Source organism: Coturnix japonica, chromosome 1 (assembly GCF_001577835.2).
Source record: "Coturnix japonica isolate 7356 chromosome 1, Coturnix japonica 2.1, whole genome shotgun sequence".
In the NCBI taxonomy this organism is placed as follows: Eukaryota; Metazoa; Chordata; class Aves; order Galliformes; family Phasianidae; genus Coturnix; species Coturnix japonica.
Genome location: NC_029516.1, coordinates 40,203,005 through 40,226,305, shown reverse-complemented (window position 1 = coordinate 40,226,305; position 23,301 = coordinate 40,203,005). Strand labels below are relative to the sequence as shown.

General features: G+C 38.3%; 1 long non-coding RNA gene across 3 annotated transcripts in view; it reads right to left on the bottom strand.

The window, feature by feature from the left end:
* Positions 1 to 23,301, bottom strand: part of LOC107311508 — a 35,392-nt gene that overhangs the window by 11,246 nt on the left and 845 nt on the right. Inside the window, exons 1-3 of one of the 3 annotated variants that reach the window (XR_004306786.1) lie at positions 12,178 to 14,192; positions 11,223 to 11,423; positions 9,238 to 9,312 (exon numbers count right to left, since the gene is read on the bottom strand). This is a non-coding gene — a long non-coding RNA (uncharacterized LOC107311508). Of the gene's footprint in view, positions 1 to 7,933; positions 8,733 to 9,237; positions 9,313 to 11,222; positions 11,424 to 12,177; positions 14,193 to 23,301 lie in introns of those variants that run through there. The other 2 variants (XR_001554103.2, XR_001554105.2) reach the window with 2 other exon arrangements.

The following is a 23,301-nucleotide window of genomic DNA, read 5'->3' as shown; positions in this document are numbered from 1 at the left end:
TACACTTTGGAGTGTCTGTTGATGTAATAAATTAAACAAATCTCACATTACAGACCGAACAAGAATGCCTTTTTCCTTTTTTCTTTTTCTTTTGGAAGAATGTCTTTTTCCTTCCTTCCTTCCTTCCTTCCTTCCTTCCTTCCTTCCTTCCTTCCTTCCTTCCTTCCGGCAGGAGAAAGGAAATCAAACTATGAAAAGCTTAAGGAAATAATATGAAGGACCTGAAATCAAACCAAGCTGAGTCAGGAAAGTTGTGCATGTGGCTACAATTCATGAATATTTTTTGGGGGGCGCAGAGTTCATTTTTGTTTTATTTCAGTGAAAAACCTATTGTAGACAAGATCTTATGGCTTAATTTTCAGCTCTAGATTTGTTTGTTTCTGTCAATTGGGAGTTCAGAAGTTTAGATCTGGAAATCAAAATTTTTTCATACCCTTGTATTCTTACTCAAGAAAATAACTGAACACAACATTGATTTTTTTAGTATGTTTCAATAGGCTACATCATGAAATATATCCAGGCTATTAAGTTAAAGCAAATCATTCTTTAATTTTGTTCATAAGACTACTACTAGCTTGATTACCTCAGTACCTGAGTGCATCACTATCTTCAGTGCTGTTATCCTAAAATTCCTCTCAGATATATTTACAAACATTCCCACTGAAATTACATGACTTGCCAAGGCAGACATGGTGAGACTGATCTCATGAAAGCTTCAGTATCTATGATTCAGATGCCTCCTTTTGAGCTCCTTTTATAGAAAATTGAGAGAAATTGGTACTTGAACAGAATGACTAATCTGACCTATCATAGATCCCCACTTTTGGATGAGAGAAATCATGTCCTAGAAATGTCTTTTTCTTTCCTTCCACTACAGTGGGAGTCTAGACTTTTGACAGATATCCTTCCAGGACTAAGTGATGAATTCAAACTTTCCTGGCCACAGAGACATCTTTCATGGTATGGTTAAATGAAGCTCTTTGCTCTGAATGCTTTAAGCACAGGCTTTACAGTTTCAGGAAGTGTTTCTATGGATGTTTTGGGCACTTGTGTGAATTTAATTCCACCATTAAAGCAGCACCCTTTAAAAAATATTGAGGGCTTAGTAAGCATTTAGTATACAGCAGTATTCTTTTTTAGTCACTGTTGTTTTCTGAACAGCTAATTAAAATGTGGATTCAGCACAGATCTTTTCACTGCTTTTGACATTTCTTCTTCTGACAAGTTGTTGGCCAGATTGCTCTCCACTGAGCATTTTGCAAAACTTTACATTTGTAGCCCCTGCAAAAGAGACTCTAATTTCTCTATAAGATGCCCATTCTGGGGGCTCATTCTAACCCTCAGTTTCTCCTACCCAGTGCTAGGAGACTCTGTGCAGAGAACTAAAGACAGATTCTGATATGCCAGATTGAATTTTCCACCAGGCAGTGGCTTATTGCTATTTCTTTCCAATGTGAATTCCTATCCATTTCCCATTTTTTTCACTCTCAAGGGCATCCAGAGATATTTTGGAATAAATTTAAAACAGCTTCAGGGCTCTTTTAAATTAAGCTACTATAAAACATCATGTTGCACTGATCTTTGCACAGCAAAATTTTTGTCTGAACCATCATCATCTTCAGTGATGACAAGGTTGGCACTTCATGATCAGTTTGGATCTCCTACAGGATATTTTAAGGGTTCACAGTGGAAAACAAATTATCCTCAAACTTTTCTGTCCTGCTTACCCTTGGGTTGTTCATACATGTGTGTATAACAAGAGCAGTGATACATTACTGTTGAAAGAAACATTTTTTAAAATTGATTTTAAAATCAGAAATTACATAAAGAAGCTTATAATATGTGATGTTTTCTTGTAATGGTAGCATGTGTGGTTATATATTTTAAAGTATATTCCATGTATATTTCAAGAATAAACACATAGGTATATAAAGCATATGTATTCTTCTGTTAATTTGTACATGCAAAAGTTTGGCCACCAAACGGTGAAGGATTGGTTGAGTCTTACAAAAAGCCAAACAAACAAGAGTAGGATGAATATCTAACAGGTAATAATATCATGAAGAATTCTGGTGTCAGGAAAAATGAGACACGTCTAATGCTTCAGAACAGTTATGGACTATTCATATTTTCCGAATCCAGTTCTGCCTTCACAGTTTCCATCCATTCACATATGTGAAAACTATTAGGAATTCCTCATTATCATGTACCTGGTATTCCAGTAGCATGTCTTATACCTTCCTCATGTCTATTTCTTTTTTTTTTTCTTCTTGTTGTTAACAAGTACTTTTCCTGAGACATTTCTTCTTGCTATATTTTTTATATAGTTATTGCTTTTGGTTTTTGTCCTGCTCTTTTAAGAAAACATCTGTAGGCCTTCAAGTAGCATGCAATGACATGGATCATAACCTTATGCTAGAAGTTGTTTGATACTATTACCATTCTTAAGAAAACTGTTCTCTGGTAGGCTTAGCTCACACATCTTCAAATCAGTCATCTTCTGCCCTTTTACCGATGGCCTCCCTGTAATAAAACTAGTGGCAGTAATAAAACTACAGGACAGACCTTGTGACGTCAGCCAGACATGGATTTGCTCTTGATACCTGACAATGTGATGGCTGATGTGTGATTTCTTGATTTCACAGAAATAAAATGTGAAATGTCTTTGAAAATCACTGCCAGGAGATGTGTTTTTTTTCAAGAGACCCCACCCAGTGAGCTGTGACATAGAGCTATGTATTCATCCCTCTGCCAGATTGGGGAATTATGTTGATGCTTTATGGAAAAAAATCAAGATCAGTCCAGCACTGTGACAATTTAGTCTTTTTTAACTTCTTATTATCCTGAGTATTGTTTCTGAAATTGACACATTGACATCATATCCACCTAAAATTCAATGAGTAAAGAAATAGCTTTTCAAAATTGGTGAACCACAGCGTGAATTATATGCATGCTCTCCCAGCTTCTATTTATTTTCATACTCTGATGCATAAAGCCCCATTTCAGTTTTCTGCAATAAAAAAGTTCAGCTCAAAAAGAGAATGCCAGATCACCCATCACCCCTAAATTTAAGCAAACACATTCCTGTCTTAGTGAATCATAAGCAATTGATATATACTGCCTTCAACATACCCCACTTTCTGGACTACTTGAAGAACAGAGGATGTTCTAAGGATGTGCTCAAGAGTAGAGGTCTTCAAACATTACAGAGAACAGCTTCCAATTCTTTCATGTTTGGAAATGATTGGTGACTTTCTAAATGACTTTTCATCACGAATAGAAGAGGAAATATTGCTGAGAACTGGTTATGCTTGTAAGGATGTTCACTGTTATTCTTTTAAAGAAAACTAATGGAGAATGTACTGAAAGCTGTAGACTGTGCAAAAGCAGCAATTGTAGCATGTCCAATGGGCTAAGAGGAAGGGTAGTCACAGTGCCACTACTGGTATGTGAAAACACTCCAGCATGGAGTTCTCTGTTATGTGCTTCATTTTGTTTTGCTTGAAAATCACAAAAGCTTTACAAGACACTTCTTTGTTACGCTCAGAACTAACTTGTACCAGAGATGAAAAATGATGCAAATAACAGAGACTGTCCAAAACAGGCAAAGATGTCCTTCTACAAGAAAATAGTAGGCAAGCATGCTCCTAAAACATAATTGTGAATCATTCCCAAGAAGTCATCCATGATTTAAATGACCAGCTGTCATGTCCTCAAGGAGCACCATGTGCAGTCTCTTAACTGCTTCTCTCTCTGCAGGATCCAGCTGAGTTTGAGAACAGACTTTTCTCTGCCTTTCCAATTTCCTCAGAAGGAGGGAAAATAATATTTTATGCAACATAATAAAATAAATAAACCTCAAAATATTTCATCTGACACTTAGCAAACTAAAAATGTAGTTATAAAAATGATGAAACTACGAACTATCTGCAGATATAAGCCATGATGAAGTTTGCAAAAATTCATGACCTGGTATTTATTTAATATCCATAAATAGGATGATGCAAATGAAAAACAGCTCCAGACAACAATCCAAATTATCAGGAGTGTAAAAATGGCTCTTGCTGAATAAGAGTCCTAAAATTTTATCCTAAAAATAAGAAAGGGGAGGACAGAAAGCAACTCAACTGATTAAATTCTAGTTTTCCATTTTATTTCCCTTGATGTGAAAAAAAAAACATGGTATATGCAACTCCTTTAACAAAATTAGTCCACACAATTCACTCCACCTTACAATAAAGCACTGCTAGCCAGTCAAGGTAATTGGTTGTCCCACTCTGCTCTGCACTGGTGCAGCCTCACCTCAAGCACTGGGTGCCGTTTTGGGTGCTACAACATGAGAAAGATGAGGAAAGGTCTAGAGGGCAAGACATACGAGAAGTGGCTGAGGGCCCTGGGTCTGCTCAGCGCAGAGCAGAGGAGCTGATGGAGGCCTGATGGCGGCTGCAACTCCTCACAGGGAGAGGAGGGGCAGCACTGAGCTCTGCTCTGTGTGACAGTGACAGGGCTGGAGGGAACGGCGTAGAGTCAAGGGAGCGGCAGGTCGGGTGGAAACAGCTCTTCAGCAGAGGGTGGTGGGCACTGGCAGAGGATCCCCAGGGCAGTGCATAATGCCCCAAGCTGCCAGAGTTCAAGGAGTAATTGGACAGTGCTCTCAGACATAATGTTTGAATTTAGGGCAGTCCTGTATGGAGCCAGGTGTTGGAGTTAAAAATTCTTTTGAGTTCCTTCTAATTCAGGATATTCTGCAATGCTGTGAATCCTGAGGTTCTCTGGTCCTTCAGGGTGTGTTGTTACAAGAACAGTATTTGCTTTTCTCAAAATGTGGCTACTCCAGTGTCTCACTACCACTCAGTATCTCAAGGCACAACATTTACTTTCTCTCTTGATCCTAACTACTGAACCCTTGCAAAAGGAACAAGTTAATTAAAAGTTTATTAATTGCAGACCAATGTCATAAAGTGATTGTGCCTTTTGTTTCACAGGATGGTTTTGTTTCAAGGCTGGCAAGAGGTATAAATTTATATCATAAAAAAATGTGTGCAGAAACAATGCCTGTGAGGTGAATGGCAGCCTGAATTCATTATGGGGTAATGTGGGTTTAAGCAAAGGAGTATTTGGCTGGGAGATGAAATTAGAACTTATTGTGTGCCTTGAGTAAACAATGTTATAATGGGTTATTGAGACTGCTGACTTCTAACAAACAATGCTGTCTATGTAAGCATGACATTTTAAAACTATGATGCCCGAGGCATGTATGCTTATTATCATAGGTATTTTCATTGGCTTTTAAATGTAATGCTTTTGAAAGAAGAGTACAGAAAACCTATCTGTGAAGGCGAGAGAGCTGAGGTATGGGGATAGGACTCTGTCTCTAGCTATTGACATGTGCCATGATAGTGGTCAAGGAAAAAAGGATCTAAGCACAGTAGACGTATCTGTAACTATAAACATAAATTTGTTCCAAAGATGTGACCACTCAAGGAAATTCCTAAAATTCAACTTAACAATTTGGAGATGATGCAGACACACAATCCTTATAATACATGATAGACAAGAATGGGATCATTTCAATCCAACTTCTTACTATTCTTAGCACAAATAAGTTTTCCTGCCGATGTTACATTTGTGAGAAGATCGGGGAGCTTTACACATTGTTTCTAAATGACTTCCATGTCCTTGGTGTCTTCTCTGTACACTCTCTGTCAGATTCACTATTTTTTCAAGAATTTGAAATTCTTGAGAAAGGATGGAGCCATACAGAAAAATATATTTAGTTTTCCCCCCAGGGATGACTTTGGTTAAAAAGAGAGAAAGGTAGAAAAAGTGTTATAAACCAGCTGTTGTTGCAGATTTTCAGGTCTGAAAACATTTCAAACCATAACATTGTAAGAAAATGGAGTTGCCCTTGTCCCATTACTCATTCCTGTCACAGCCTGAACAAATAAATGTGGTGCCTCCTGTAACAATTGGAGCTGCTGGGATGGGAATGGACTCATCTTGCGTCACTGTCAGTTCTCATTTCTGTCTCTGGATGCTGAGCTATCGCAGCACTGCAACAGCAGCAACTCCTTCTATAGACTCACTTCGAGTACAGAGATAGTAATAAGAATAGAAAAGCACATTAAAAAATAGAACCCACTTTATGACTATCTTTATTATTATTATTATTATTATTATTATTATTATTATTATTATTATTATTATTATTATTATTATATAATCATACAAATAAATAAAGGATCAATTTTAGGGTAAAAGCTAACCTTAAGGTACAGCCAAAAATTCCTAGCAGTCATTGCCATATCAATGACAGCAGCATCATGATAAAATGCATAAGTGACAGGCTATAGTCTGCAAACAAATGAAGTCAGGAAGTATAATTCTTATAGACTACTGTAAAATATCTTCTATAATCTCAATTTATATGGTACTTCCTTGGTTCACAAAGCACAATACTGAAGCAGGTTATTCAGGCACCAACTGAATTTAAAGGAAACCTTTTTGTGTATGTTCAATATCATTTGTCAAAGTGAAATTTCAATCAAAATATGATTTCTTGGTTTTTGAAATGGAAAGCAAATGGAAGTCTGGAAACATTAGAAATTCATGTACAATAAAAGCTTTAGTCATGACATCTCTCTTCCTGCCCACGTCTCAGCTCCAACAGAGATACTCAGCTTTAAAGAATGACAACAAATAGGATTTAAGTTTGGTGCCAGTCATTTTCTTGTTTTTAAGCAGTTCAGGCCGTGTATTTGGCTAACTTGTCTCTGCAACACAGCAGAGCTGGTCCCCAGTCTTTGAGCTGTACCCTTCCAGGGTTTCTCTCAAGGCCCAGCTGGAAGGAAAGCAGTGCTGCAGAAGGAATGTGAAAGTAGAATTTTTGCTATGCTCTTGCTACTTTATTACCTCCCACTTCCAGGCAACATTCATAGAAACACTTTGTTTATTCATTTTCCAGTATACTTCAGGTAGTCAGTGCCTGAGTTTCCATCCATGTTATAGACATGAAAATATTTATATCTGTCAGTAGCATACCAAAAGAAGTAGCTACAGACAGTAGTACCTTGTGTCAAAAGGCACCCACTACTGAACATGTTGTCTATTTCACATAAAAAAGCAAAGCTTCAATATTTCATTAAATGCAAAAAGGGGAAATATGATACATTAAAATGTCCCAATTAAATTAGATCTGTGATTTTACTAGAAGAAAGTTTAGACAAAGGTGGAATGTCCTTACTTTTGACTTTGACTGTCTTCCATCTAAGTTTCACTTACAATAGCAGTACATTCAAAGATGTAAAGTAACTCATATCAGTGATTTATTTATTTATTTATTTGTTTGTTTGTTTGTTTGTTTGTTTGTTTATTTTAACTGGCATTATGAGTTAGATGATGCATCTGACATAACAGGACACAGCTGCTACCAAGGTCTCTCTATTTGCTATTGCTGACTACTCCTGATAACCTCCTTCTCCAGATAATTAGAAGAAAAGGGGGTTATCAGGAGTAGTCAGCATGGGTTCACCAAAGGGAGGTCGTGCTCAACCAACCTGGTAGCCTTCTATGATGTTGTGACTGGCTGGGTGGATGGGTGGAGTTCTGGGCTCCCCAGTACAAAAAGAAAGGCTGAGTGAACTGGGTCTGTTTAGCCTTGAGAAAAGATTACTGAGAGGGGGCCTGATCCAGGTCTATTGGAGGCGTGGGGGGCAAAGTGGGGATGCCAGACTCTTTTCAGCAGTGTATGGAGACAAGGCAAGGGGAAATGGACAGAAATTGGAGCATAGGAAGTTCCACACGAATGTGCACAAGAACTTTTCGGTGAGGGTGGCAGAGCACTGGAACAGGCTGCCCAGTGGGGTTGTGGAGTCTCCTTCTCTGGAGATATTCAAGACCCACCTGGATGCCTAACTGTGTGACCTGGTGTAGGGAACCTGCTTTGGCAGGGGGGTTGGACTTGACCATTTCTGGAGGTCCCTTCCAACCTCTACGATTCTGTGATTCTGTGATTCATAGTACTTTTTTTTAGGGGCACTATTTTACAAGGAGATGTCCTGTGGGCAGAGATTAAATTCTCTGGGAAGACTGTTAATATACTGGAATAAATACATGAGGTCTCATAATGTGGAAATACAATTAATATCACCAAGTAGTTAAAAGGAGAGGAGGTGGAAGAGGATTTCATTCAGCTAAATTATCACCACATTATACATAATAAGTTAATCTCAGGATAAGGAAATAAACTGGTTTCCCAGGTGATCTGGTTTCTATTTCTGGCTCTGCTACGGATCTGAATTCTGACATTCGGTGAGACATTTTGTATATAAACAGATATTTAAAATATACTGTTGCTCACATGCAGTCAGTCCATAATCAAAATCAGATCAGTACACAACCAAAAACAGAATCTGAGGTATGTTAGATCTGCTTTTCTTCCCAACTCTCAGTCTGAAATGCTCACATTATTTTAGAAACATGCTCTCATTTCTAAATACATGTTTTTTCAACAGCCATCTCTAGAATCTCAGATTAAACCTACAGGTAAGATGCAAATAACAGTAATACTGATCACTGACCGAATGCATAGTATAAACACTTGGATAAATGCATGTTACGTTTTGAGTCATTTTTTTCTCTTTTGCTTTTTTTCCTCCTGTTTCCTTCCCTTCTTTGGGGCAGTTGCCAGCACTTCATTAGTTGCTTGTTTGCAGTAAAAGTACTCTGCATTCCTTGTTTTGTTGACATCAGGGGAAACATGAAGGAAGGAAAAAGAAGTAATACAAATTAACAATGTTTTCTTCTTCACCATCTCCCCTGCTTGTGACTTGCCTTTAACTATCCTAATTCAGCACATGTAGCAATTCACACAACTGCCAAATTTATTTTTTTCATGTTTCTGCTATTTTATCACAAAGCAGCTAACAAGCCTTCATTCTGACTCCCTGATAACATTATTTGAATTCATTCCCCATTATTGTATACTAGGGCAAGAATTATTTTACAATAAAAAAAAAACAGGCAGAAAACCAGTCTCAAAATAATTACATCTGTTTGAATCAGCTTTAATGCTTATGCATGTTATCCAGACCTGAAAAGTAGTTAGAAGAAGATACATATTACTGTCTCTAATTTGTTTGTTCTACCATTTTCATCATCAGTCTTTAGACTGTGCACAAATAGTTCATTGATATCATTCAGTATCTGATATGTAATAAATTCACACTGCATACTTACACTGTCATTGGATAGAAGAAAAAAGCTCTGCCTTTCCTATTTGATCTGCTTTTCAATATATCTGCCAGAGAATTTCTGCAAAACAATAATAGTGGAAGAACATAGAGAAGAGTAAGTGAAACTATTTTGATATTTAAATAAATCTTAGATGGCTACAACATATTTACTTATTGCAGTTCTAATTAAGTAAAATAATAAAGATTAGATTCTAACCTGATTCCTGACATAGATCTATCTAAAAACATCTACTTCAAGGTGATAAACAAATGCAATAATTGGTATGTCAGGATGTGCAGTAAAGCACAGCACGTGTCTTAAATTAGAAGCTGCCTTTTCATAAGCATGTTAGCAGAAGACCGTGTTCTAATTGCAGCCATGTGACACCCTGCACAGCATCTGAGATATGAATGCTGTCCTAAGACACAGCATTGAGAAGAGATGGTTGATCCTTGCTGTTCTCAGTGAAGAACCTCATTTTATATATATATATATATATATTACTTATATATATATATATATATATATTATATATGTATGTGTGTGTGTGTGTGTATATATATATATATATATATATATAACAAAAAAAAAGCAATGGGCAAAAAGTCAGCAGAGTACAGAGATGTGCTTATAGTGAGTGGTTTTAGAATGGCCCATTTCGAGCAGTTAATTTGCCTCTGTTTTCTTCAAAGTGAAAGGACAACACAGTGCTAACACACAAAGAGTATCTTAATCAACCCAGCTCTTTGTCACACTCCTTTCATAATGGCATTATGTAAGCATCTGATTTTCATCAGTGTGCAGTTCTGATTGCTGAGAAAGCAGTTTGCCATTCAAAAGGCTTCATAAACAACACTGTCTTTCTCTTATTTACTTGAAGTAGTGTTGATAGCTGGAATTATACCGTTGTTTTTTTCTCCTGCACTTACAAGCACAAATGCCACTATGAATAACATGATTTTTTTTTTTTTTTTTTTTTTTTTTTTTTTTGTCCCTGGATGTATTAAAAGACCTTTCAAAACTGAAAGAGATAATGTTCATATTTCATAAATGCTGGGCTCAATATGAAAAAGACAGAAAATGTCACTAGGTCAGGGTGACAGACATATTGATTTCTTCAAAGAGAAGGGCGGGATTGCTCTACAATACACTTCCAGCTCACAGTGACTGACCATTTGCTGTCTGGAAGTATTTTCTTGCTGCTGATGACATCCAGCATCTCTGAGCTCAGCACATTATGTTTTCACTCAGAAACACTAAAGATGACATTTTTAGCCCTATTTTACTAAAACCACACAATACAGACCTGCACTAAAATCAAGGACATTTATAAGAGGTAATCTCAGACATCTATTATGAGCACTGTTATGTCTGTTGGAAAGAGCCCCAGAAAAAAAGATTTGAAAAGTAAAGGGATGAGGTAGGCTCCCCTTTCTATTGCCTGTGCCAAGCAGTGAATATTGAGCCATGAAATGGAAGGCATCAGGAAGCCCACAGCAGAGCTGGACATGGCACCTGAGCACAACTCCTATCTTCCTTATTCTACCAGCTTCCCTTTGAAAGTAGCAAGGCACATCCAAGCAGTAGTAACACACTGGGGTCTGGTGTCCACATCTCAGATTGCCATTGCTGGCAGTCATTTGCAATCATGGGCCTACTGACAGGCCTGCCCCTGGCATGTTTGCAAGGAGGCCATGGTGTAAGACTTGTGTAGACAGATCTTAGTGACATCAGTATTTACCTGTACTCTACGCCATTCTCTTTAAACATTTTACTGTTGAATTCTGATGACAGTAGCAATGCCTGAATTAAACTACAATATCAACGCTAAAGAGCAGGCAAAAGAACAAAATGATTATTATAAGTAAAACTACAGGAACATAAGTACTTTTTTTTTGCCCAGAAAACAATTACATTTTCTTCAGCTCTTTCTTTCAAGGATAATGCACTAAATAAAGGGATTACTGTTACTTTTGAGAAGATACTACCTGAAAGTAGGCTAGTAAGCCAGTGTTTCTCAAATTGTCCTTATTTCAACTCTGAATTCAGGTCTTCCTTATCGTGTGACAGATGACTGAATTCAAGTGAAAGAAGCCGACTGAGGTTTTGCTTTCAACTTTCCAATTCCAAGGCTCCCAGTTTTTTTCAGTAATAGAATTCAGAATTTACTTCATAGAACTGCTCCTCATCTGAAAGAATGAAACATTTGAGATATCCTTTAGTGATCAAGGCATGTTAAGAAAAAAAAAAAAAAAAAAAAAAAAGGCAGAACAAATGGTATATTGGAGCCCATGAAAAAAAAAAAACCCTTAGAAGTAAAGCAAATGAGGTCTTTAATAGCATGAAGGGACCAAACACATTACATCAGCGACATCTGAGCCGCTTATGGATTTCTGTAGCCAAAAAGTTCATGACATTTTTATCTCTGTTAGTCTTTGTATTTTATTTGAGCTTATTAAAGCACTGCATTGAAGTTTCCCCTTTTAAAATCACATTTCGAATTGTACTGCTTATATATACACATGTGTGTGTGTGTATGTATATGTATATACATAAAAATTTACATTCAACTTTTGGATGTGTTATCAGCTTTCTACAGAAACATACAATGGAAACAAAAAGAGTGAATCTGATAATGGACTATTCTACAGAGCTCTTACAACTGCCAATGCTTTGTTTACTTGCAATTGCATGATATATCAGGAAAGACCACTTCACATTTTACAGCTTAATATGTGGAAGTGGACAGTTAACATATAATATATATTTGTATAGGTGAAAAGCACAAAATATGGTTACTGTAAGGTATGTGTGTATGGGGGTTATGCTCACTTAATTGCTTTACAAGGGCATTTACAGTGCAATTTCAAGCTCACTAGAGTTAAATACGAGACATCTTATTTCAGTGAGACTGGACATTACCAATTTTAAGCATATGTTTACCTTCACTCTCTACCAAATTTTCATCTATGTGATATTTATTTCTCCTCTGCTTCTTTCTTTTCCAGTGCAATTAATTCTCTCCCGCAGTTTCTAGTCTGTCTTTCCATCCTCAGAAAGTACCAGCCTTTATGACCAGCCTCTTTGTCCAGCACCACCGCAATTTAGACTCAGTTTCTCTATCTCCAGTTCTTTGTCCCAGTCTGTTCAGATCAGATCTCTCAGCCATCAAGCATCCAACTTGAATGGCCTTCTTCTCAATTAGTGTGGGTTGCAGGGGAAAAAAGAGAGAACAAGGGATACGTGTAAGACCAACTCCCTAGATATTTTAATGTCTTGCAGGGCTCAGCAAAAAAAGCAGACCATTTCAGCAGTATGGTCTGTATGGATTTGTAAAGTGAAGCAAAATAAACAACTCTCACAAAATCAGCTATAAATTTAAGGAATAAAATGGAAAAGCTCATCTTCCAGAAGACACAAAGCATCATTCCAAGTGCTGAATACTACATTTTATAACACAAAACTATTGGTTGTCTCCATAATTTGTTGGTCACACTAGAGAAATTTTCCATGTGTAATACATACAGACATTACACATAGACCCATTTCTGTTTCTCTATTCTCTATTTCTCTTCTGTTTCTGACTCAAATATCTTTTGATTTCCTGGCTGTAAGTGATCTTTAGAAATGTTTATTGGAAATGGAAAATAATTGCTGTCAGCTTAGTTTTTTAAATTTCTATGTTCTCTTAAGATTCTTTTGGCAAAATTGAACTTCCAAGGGCCAGTAGTAGTAAATCCAGATGAATAAACCAGAAGTGAGAGAAATACAATCTGTATCTCAAACTCAAGGCAATTTTTGGTCCCATTTTTTTTTGCAAGGTGAAGTTTGTCAGAAATGAAGCTTTACACCCTCTCAACTATTAATCAAGAATTATAAAATGCCCAGCATCAATTGCTTCCAACACCTGAACAGAACTACTGCCTACCAGCAAACTCACAGGGCTTTGCATGTAAGCAGAGCTCTGGATGCGAATGGAACCAGAGCACAGAACAAAGCAAATCCTTATATTGAGACATTTTTAAAGCACAGTAGAAACCAGCAGGCCCTGGAAACTTTCCCCCTCTCTCTGATAATTTTGCAAAACAGTGCCCTGTGCAAAAACCTTCACTGCATCAGAAAGAGGAAGTACAGCAGCGGCAGATTTTTTAACTTCATCACACATGTGAAGGAGCATATGTCCCAAAGAATTTCTTCAGATGCCAGTCCTCCAAATACACATGAAAGCAGCAGGCGTTGAGCCTGAAGGCACTGAGAGAATCAGTATCACGCCCTCCAAATACTAATCCAGGAGCAGGCACTCCACCAGATGTATTCCTTTAGGCCTAAAGTCACCTTTCAGCTGCTGCTTTATTCAAGGAGAAGTTACATCTTGGTGCTGCAGCAAGCCCCAAGTAACTCCCAGAAATAGCAGTAATAAGAAATAAGAGAACAAAAGTGGTCAGAAAATCAGATGTAACAGCTAGAATTAAGGCAGACACAGAGGATATGGAGTGCAAGAGAAAGTATGTTTTGAGTTTCTATAGGCTTTCAGTATCAAATATGAAGTCAGTAATCTCCATCATCATTTTCAAATGTCTTTCTCTGTGTCTTTTCCACAAAGTGAAACAAATCCCTGCAGACTTAGCACAAACAACTTTCAGAAGAGACTTGTTCCACATAAAGCCCTCTGATGGGACTATAAACACAGCCAGTTCCTGCAGGGAGACTGAAAGGAGAACTAACTATGCAAAACTCAGCTGTTGACCCATTATGGAAAAATATTTTAATAGCCTTTGAGCCTTTCTTCTTAAGTGTTTCATTTCTATCTAATGTGAAATTAGCACAGGTTGCTTGTGACAGGAACACATTGACAGTGATTAGAAACTAAGCCAATCAAATCAATAATTAGTAGCATTAAAATTTACCAGGCTGTGGAGATCAGTGGTTGTCATGTTTTTCAAACATTTTAGATGATCTTAGATGACATTAAAAAATAATAATAATTAAAAAAAAAATTGCCAGATTCCATCTTTTTCCTATAAAATTACACAAGAAAAGTGCAAGTAGGGAAACAGGAGATCAGCAAAGTAAAATGCCTAATAGTCCTGCATAATACACAGAGTTACCCACATACACAGGACTCAAGTCTCCCTTCTCCAGGTTCTCAAGATGTCAAACCAGAATTTACTACCTTTCATTGAAAGTCAGGAGTCATATCTCTGGGGAAAGACAAGCAATGAGACAGCTTTTCTCTTTCTCATCCATGCCTCCCTCATTGCTTTGCTACCCATAAAATGAGAAACGAGTTGTAACGTGCATGAAAGGAGTGGTAGAATTGAACCTTTAGAACTCTTTTTTTGCCCTGACTCTATCTGCTCTACTTCAGCTGTCATTAAGTATCACAGTATCACACAGTATCACAGTCTTGTGCGGGTTGGAAGGGACCTTAGAGATCATCGAGTCCAACCCCTGGGATTCGAGCCTGCTGTGTAGCAGAGCGGCACTTCTACCACTTGCGCCACAGGGGGGGACATGAAGCCGAGGCTGTTAAGACTGCATGGTATCTCTCAGAAAACTCTCACCTCTGGACAAAGTGAATATGGACAATTTCCCGTTGAGCTGTCACTTTGATTTTGACCTTCATAATTCATTTTGTGTTTCCTCTGTTGAAGTGTGGTGCTTACAGCTTGTTTGTGTTGCTAACATCTTTGCATGCTAAGATGCACATAGTAGGTTTCTCACACAGAAATTAAGGAGATGCCATACATATAAGATAACATGTCTGACTCTCTGGAAAAAAAAAACAAGCTCCAGAAAAAATAATACCTTTAGTGGACTGAGTGAAGTAACTAGATGTATTTCTAGCAAATTATTTTGGATGGAAACTAAGGTTTTTTGTTTGTTTGTTTGTTTTTATGGGGAGGTAGATATGAGCTTTACTTTAATCGTGATCTACTGCAGGGCTGGCACTAAATTTGACAATAGTGAACAGAGAAGAATACGGGAAATCTGAAAGAAAAGAGGAGAGGAACAAGAGATGTCACAAAACCTATATTTAAAGAGTTACTTCAGCTGGTCTTTGAGATAATAATGGTACTGCAGGTGCAAAGACTAAATAAAATCAATTTCTAGTAATGAGTTCTCAGCCAAACTGGACTATTTTCCAACAGCATATTGTTCGGAAAGACTTTTATAGCAGCAATGTAACTTTCCTTTCTAAGAACTTCAACAACTTTGTGAGACAAAAGATATCAGTGGAGATCCAGCAACTCACCAAACAGTACATTTGGCCTGGACAGACTGAATTTGGAGTGAAATAGGATCCTCATTCAGACTGGAAAGATTTGCTTTACTGTGAAAAGGTTTTACTTATAGTCTATCTGTGTCTCTTTTGTTTCAACCTCTTGCCATGTCTTTTGGCATTGGCTCTATCATATTTAACTTTATCATTTCTAAGCAAGCTCTTTTTGCACCTCTGTCTCTCAGGAGAAAAAAACAAAACAGCTCTCCTCAAAGGACCTATCACAGAGACATGTTATTGCACTGGATGACATGATTTTTGACAGTGCTTATTTTTCCCTTATCTAGGAAGGGGACTGAGACTAAACAGCCCCATTTTCTCAGCTAAAGATAGATTACAGAATGTTCAACCTTTTTATTTCCTTTGAATTAATTTTTTCAAGCTATTAGTAAAAAATAAATGAAGGGAAATTCAGTTCTAGGAAGTGGGTCACTATTTACACTGCTTACCCATAAGTAGATATTTGTGAAGACTGACAAGAAAATGATACCACTAAGCAATTTTTGTTTACTTTTACACAGTACCATCTTCGCTGGTTTGATTTTCATACAGATCACTAAATTTCCTAATAGTACCTATTAATAACACAAAAAAACCTGTTTACCTCTTTTCCTTGTTTTTGTTTCAATGAAGAGAATGATGCAGAAGTCTGTAAGTGCATTACAATTAGTCAAAGCACCTCCCAATGTCAGTTAGAGAAGCAAAAGGGTTCCCCTCATTTGCACTGCTAAACACTGAGTATATTGGAATTGGCACTGACTAATTAGATTCAATAGGCTGAACTGAAGCAAATAATATTTAATAGAACATGGTGATCAGTAAAAGCAAACAGTTTGTAAACAACTCACTTTCAGCTTGAAAATTCAAATTCATACAATAAGATCATAGGCAAAACTCTCAAAAACAGTGATAATTTATAAATCATAGTTTATTTATTTAAAAAGGGATCTGAATTAATTGCCCGTTTACCTCTAACATTAAAATTAAAGATTAATATTAATTACTTATTTATTAATGTTTTTATATTACTGTCTTCACCATACTGTTGCTGGGTACAATTATTTGGTATGAAATATGTCTTCCTAGAAAGGAGCCTCTGTTCACTGCATACATCTTATCTTTGCTGGAGAGCTGTCTTTGAACTGATGTACTCATACAAAGGAAGATCTAATGACTGACAATGCTTGCAACTTAATCACATTTGAGCTTAGGATACTTTTTTGTGGTTCAGTGACAAAACTATAAATGCACACTTTGAACAAAATCCTTAAGTAGTTAAACCACATTATAAAGTAGCAGCATTTGGCTGAAAAATCAAAACCATACAAATAAATAATGATGTACGTATGTCTGAGCAGGCTGTGCATGTGAAGGAAGATGAATCACTTTGTTTTTTCTAACGTTGGCCTTGTGATAGCTGAGCAATGTAATTATCTTCTTTTGCATTGTGCTACTTTTATCTCATTGGTATTAGATTTTTATTTCTTCCGTATCCTTGTTTCTACAGTGAGTGAAGTACAACACTCCAAGAAGTAAGGCATTGCTAGGATAGATATTGTTCAGGCTTCATACAAAGAATTATTATGATTAATAAATGTTCCTACTGAATAGAGTTAAATTACATTAATTTACCTCCATTTAAAATAAGGGAAGGAGAACAAACAAGAAAATCCTTTCAAGCAGCCCAAAGGGTATACTGAGTACATAGGATGTGCTAAGAAATGTATATAAAACTAGAAATATGTCAGGGGATTTTTGTTCCTTATTCCAAATAGAACAAAATGGCAAAATCAACTACTGATATTTTCTCTTTTAACATACATCATGACCAGAATTAACATGATATCTATAATATATCTTTCAGCACAAGGATATGAGATCTATGTAAAGCAGCTTAAATTGGCTAACTCCTAAGGAGTCATTTTAGAATGTGTTTCTCTTGGAAATCAAGCCCTTCAAAAGGCTTGCTCATCAGTAAAGAGTTTCACAGGAATCAAATCAGAACAAAACAAAGTGCTCCTGATAAAAGAGCATGCAAAAAGCAAGGCAGCAATATTCCCCACTAGTTTGGAAGTTGGGATTCAAATGATTAATATGACCATCTACCAGATACTGTCCAACTTATAAGCGTACACTAAAATGAGACAGCTGTGATCTAGATTAGGACTCTGTAAAGCAAGTATTTAAAGCTAGTGCAAAGAATCTCAGATGATGTGACAAATACCGCTCAGCAGTCAAGTTCTGACTTAAGGAAAACATTGTACAAATAGCACGAAAGGAATACAGGCAGGCAACTTTATCTGACTGTCTAGGCTGACTCAGCAGTCAGACAAGAGCAGCAACTTGACAATAGAGCATATGCATATGCCTAAAAAAAGAGTAAAATACCCTGGCTTCCTGAGCATCCATTGCCTAGCCAACATGACGTAGGCCTTGCTTGGTTTGCCCTTCAGCCTCACAGCACAGCAGGCGAGAATGGACTTTCATGAACTACTCTGCTGGAGCTCAGCACAGGTGCCACATACACATCTATGCATGCTGATTTAGTGTGTGCTGAGGGCTCTTCAGCAGTCAAAAACTGCAAAAAAATGGTTCTGTGTCAGGTTGGAGGCCGGTCACAAGCAGTGTCCCCCAGGGGTCAGCCTTAGGACCAGTGCTCTTCAACATCTTCATTGTGGTTTTCCAGTACTTGAAGGGAGTGTTTAAACACGAGGGGGAACAGCTGTTTATGAGGGTGGATGGTGACAGGACAAGGGGGAATAGTTTTTAACTAAGACAGGGGAAGTTTAGGTTAGAGGTTAGGAGGAAGTTTTTCACACAGAGGGTGGTGACTCACTGGAACAGGTTGCCCAAGGAGGTTGTGGATGCCCCAGCCCTGGAGGCATTCAAGGCCAGGCTGGATGTGGCTCTGGGCAGCCTGGTCTGGTGGTTGGCTGCCCTGCATATGGTGGAGGGTTGAAACTAGATGATCATTGTGGTCCTTTTCAACCCAGTCCATTCTATGATTCTGTGATTCTCTGATTCTATGATTCTGTGAAAGACACCAGACCAAATCCAGGTTTTGTTACTTATTTTGTAGCTCAGAGACACTTCCATCAATTCCTAAGAGCTGTAACAACATCTAAAAGTAACTCTGGACCAGTGACTCTACATTATTCCGTGCAGCAGCAGATATTCTGCAGATAATACTGCAGAATGAGTCATACAAAGACATTTATGAACATGAAGAATATTTTTTAAGAACATGACATCATTTTGATCTGAACACTAAATTCCAAACTCTTCTGGAGAAATCCACATTACTTTTTACATAAAAGGATTCTAGGACTGCACAGTTCCCCCAGGCAGCCAATTTTGCACAAACAGCAACTTTCTCACATGACTGTGAAAAGTAAGCAATCAAGTGGCAACGTTATATGAGTAAAAGGATGAACAATCATCCACACAAAATCTATTAAACCTAAAACCACTAGGCTCCACGTTCAAGGCACTCAAAAGTCAAAATCAGAAGCATTTCTAATGACAGGCTCATGTAATAGGATCTGTGTGGTGAAGCAACGCATAGCTGTGGTCAGATTTAGAGCCAGATCATCACTTTAGAAATATCAATATCTGGATGAGGTCCAAGTTCCTTCCTCATCAAAGCAGTACAACTCCTGAAATAATGGCCTCAACTTGTGGAGACAAAGTCCTGATCAATAATGAATCTTAAGATGTCTCAGGGATCTTCTGCCTTCTCAGATGTGAATTAGTACTGACACCCTTCTGGCACTCTGCCTGTAACAGCTGCTCACAGAATGTTGAGTGGCAAACGTGAGCTGGAAGAAACTGAATACAAATACAATATTTGGAGTATGATTTATCAGAAAAAAAACAGTAAAACATGGCTGTTAGAAAACTTTAGAGGAACACCTGATTGGACTTGTTAATTTTCCGAGATAGAATGTAGCCTGACACAAATATGGAGAGATCTCTAAAAAAAAAACACCAACAAGACCTCAGTCCTCAAACCAACTTCCCCAAATTTTGGAGCCAAAGGACAATCATCAGTCTTTTTTAAGTTTTGTATAGATTTCCACATAGCTTGCTCACCAAACCTTTAACAGAATGCATTATCTTTTGCTTGTTTGTTTATTTAACAGACACCACAGCCACGGGCCACATATCAAAGCTATGTGACTTGTAGCTAGAGAAGCACAGTGCTAAACTGTGCACATTGTTTTCTGTCAGCTCAAATTTCTAATGTTTTGCTTCTCAAATTAACCCAGCATTCATCAGGAAAGTCCCTGGAAAACTAGTGGAATTGTTTTACTAGATTAGGCATCTGACCCATTTCATCCTATGAAGACTTAAGGAACCAAGCATTTGTGAGCACCACGTTAAGATTCACTCTGATATTCAGTTTAACTCAGAGATTGATTTAAGCCCTAAATTCCAGGTTTTGTTTTTCATTCTGTATTTTATTGTCTTATATTTGGATGAGAATTAGAGCTTTACGATCACTGCATTCTTAAGATATATTTCACATGAGGAAAAAGGATCACTTCAATGAATGACTGCCTAGGTTTCCTCTATGATGAAGCTCTACACTATATCCACAAGCACGCTGACACAAATACAGATTTCTTCAGGCTCTACTATAGATTAGTAAGATAAGATACCTGTTCCACAGGTAGTATATTAGAAATGAGTCTTCAAACAACATATTGTACATTTTATGTAACTTTTATTTGTTTTGGGTTTAATAAATGTTAAATTACAAATATTCACACCCACCACTCGGATAGAAATGCAAGTATCTCAAGATACACTTGATGCACTGGAACAGACACTCCTACAGGTTGAAGCGGAGACTCCTCAAAGATCACAAATGCTCACTTAAATACCCACTGATGTTGGTGGTGTAACTGTATGTGAAACTTCTGACTGAATCAGGCCCTCACACTGCTTCAAGCCATTTTTCATCTGGACTTTCAGAGACGTCACTACCATTCTACTCACAAGTCCTGCACTGTATAGTTGCATGGATAACGTTTCATACATACATGTATGATAGACTCAGACTCCAGAGGCTAGAAAAATGCATTTTACTTGTAGCATTCCAAATCTTCCCTGGAGCAAACATATATATATATTAATTCTAGAAACCTCAATTCCACAGCACTGCAGCAGAAATTATCTAGTATTTTCACAATAAGGACCTCAGTCTTTTGAATACATGCTCAGATGCCTTAAGAAATGACCTGATTTTTAAAAGCAGTGAGACTCAGGTGACTCCGATGGATTTAGAGTGAGGTGCTTAATAAAGCTGGGAAAAACCAGCCTGAGCTGCTCCCTTTGTGGTTGATAGAAGTGTTACTGTTGAGCTCAGTGGAGCTCAGCTGCTAATTTTTAGACTTGTTTTTGACAAACAGATTTTCACAGGAACTAAATCAAAGAATACTCAAGGAACTGGGCAGGGTTTTGAGAACACCACAAATGAAATGTACTCTCCATTTCTGAGTGTTTACTTGCTTGATAGAATAACAAGTGTGCAGGAAATAGGATATAAGAAAGACACTTTCTTGTAACAAAACAATTCCAAATTCAGAATGAAAATGAAAGCCATTTAGTTATATAATTGTCATAGAGACATCAGGGCAATTAAAGCCCTCAGAAAAGCAGCCTAGAGGCACTGGTTGTGCAGAAAGGTAAAGAAAACTTAATACAGACATCTCAAAAAATGTCTAAATAAAATATTGTAGGCAATTACACATGCGTCCCTAAACAGATGCCCTTAAGAACTGTATACCTTAATCAACATAAAATATCATATTTACATACGAAGCATGTGCTGAAAGACAGGCCACTATAAATCAGCTATCCAGATGTTATAAAGGAGAATGAAGCTTTATACAAAATTACAAGAAATAGGGTTGAAGATGAAAATAAGATGCACAAAGATAAGAAGAGTAGAGATGTCATATCAAAAGTAAGAATGAAGCTCTTCAGACACAGATATCCAAGCCTTTGCACTTCTCTAAACTTTGGAAATATCTGCAGCTGCACACAGCAAAACCAAAACCAGCTGGACTTTCTTATACAGCAGAAGGGCAAATCTAAAGTAGTTTCACATTTATGACCCACATGAAAAATCTTCCAGCTAAGTTCGGAGAAACATGGCCATCTATCTTGCTAAAAAGCCTTAACTTCTTCACTCTGCTTTGCGAGGTGATGACACCGGAGAGGTTTTGGTTACCATCAGATGGAACTAGTTAGAAACCACAGCATTTCTGCTGCTGCACAGAGGCAGGAAGGGTGACTGTGTGCACAGTGGAAAAGCCTCATCAGCTGCAAGGGTGATACAAACCCTCAGAAGTGCTCTAAACCCACACAGAGAACGTTCCCCCTCTATATAACTTGCATCACCTTAGAAATAGCAGCACCAGAGTTACTAAGCTATTTCTCTCGACTGCCATCACCACACAGAAAGCACCACTACATTTCAAGTTAATAGAAGACGTAAACAACAATTATTTTTTCCATTGCACAAGGAAATCAGCTCCCTTCTGTTCCAAGCAGTTAACTTTCATCTCACACGTGTTTTGGCACTTGGCAATAGGTAATTATTGGCTGCCACTGAGTTCTTCCCTTTTATAATTAAGCTACTCTTTGAATTGTGGACAGTTAACTTTTCTCCTGCTAAAAAAACTGCACGCAATTAGAATATAAACTCCAAGTTGACACCAGCAGCTCATACGGACAAGACAAATAACATCTTTCTCCTTCACTGCAGGTTACCTGTACTTAAAGTCACTCAAAATTCACAGAATCGCAGAATTATCAAGGTTGGAAAAGACCTAGAAGATCATCAAAGTTGGAAAAGATCTAGAAGATCATCTAGTCCAACCATTACCAATACTTCACGGCTAAATCATATTCATCAACACAACATCCAGACCTTTCTTGAACACTCCCATGGTCAGTGACTCCACCACCTCCCTGGGCAGTGCATTCCAATGCCTGACTACCCTTTCTGAGAAGTAGTACTTCCTAATGTTAAAATGATGATCTTTACAAGTTCCAAAGCCTCTTTTAGCAGGCCTAGAGCTGTCAGACAGCACTCGAATACATCCAGACTCAATACTGTGCCTGCTGATCGGCCCTTGCTGACTTCACAATCAATTTCTCACATCACCAGGCTGGATGGGGCTTTGCACAGCTTGATGGGTTGAAGTTATGACTTTAGGTCCCTCCCAACCCAAACCTCGCTGTGACTCTTGCGAAGAGGCCGAACTTAACACGAAACCCTGTTATTGCGGCACACTAATCTGGAAAGGAACGCCGCAGAATCCCAACACAGACTCCACAGAGCGCGCAGTGACCCGCCCGCACAGCTCGGCTCCCTCACAGCAGACAACCCCCACGCCAGCTCAATGTTCGAGGAACCCCGCACGGCGCAGCGGCGCCTCCTGGCGGGGCAGGCGGTAAATCCTGAGCACAACCGGGGGCAACGGCCCCCAGAGCCCCGTGGTGCGGCGCTCACGGCGGAGCAGGCAGCGAGCGACAAGCCCCACAACTCAGCGCCTCAGCGCCTCAGCGCTCCCCTCCCTCATCCGCCCGCTCAGCCCGCAGCCCGCCCCGCCGCGTCCCTCGCTCCCATTGGCCGGCGGCACGCAGGCGGCACCAATCAGAAGGCAGTTGTCATGCTCCGCCGGCTATTTTTAGCTGAGGTAAACAGCCGCGCGTGTGGATGGGTGGATTGGGGCTTAGTGAGGGGGTGGGCTGTGCTGAACCCCTCATCC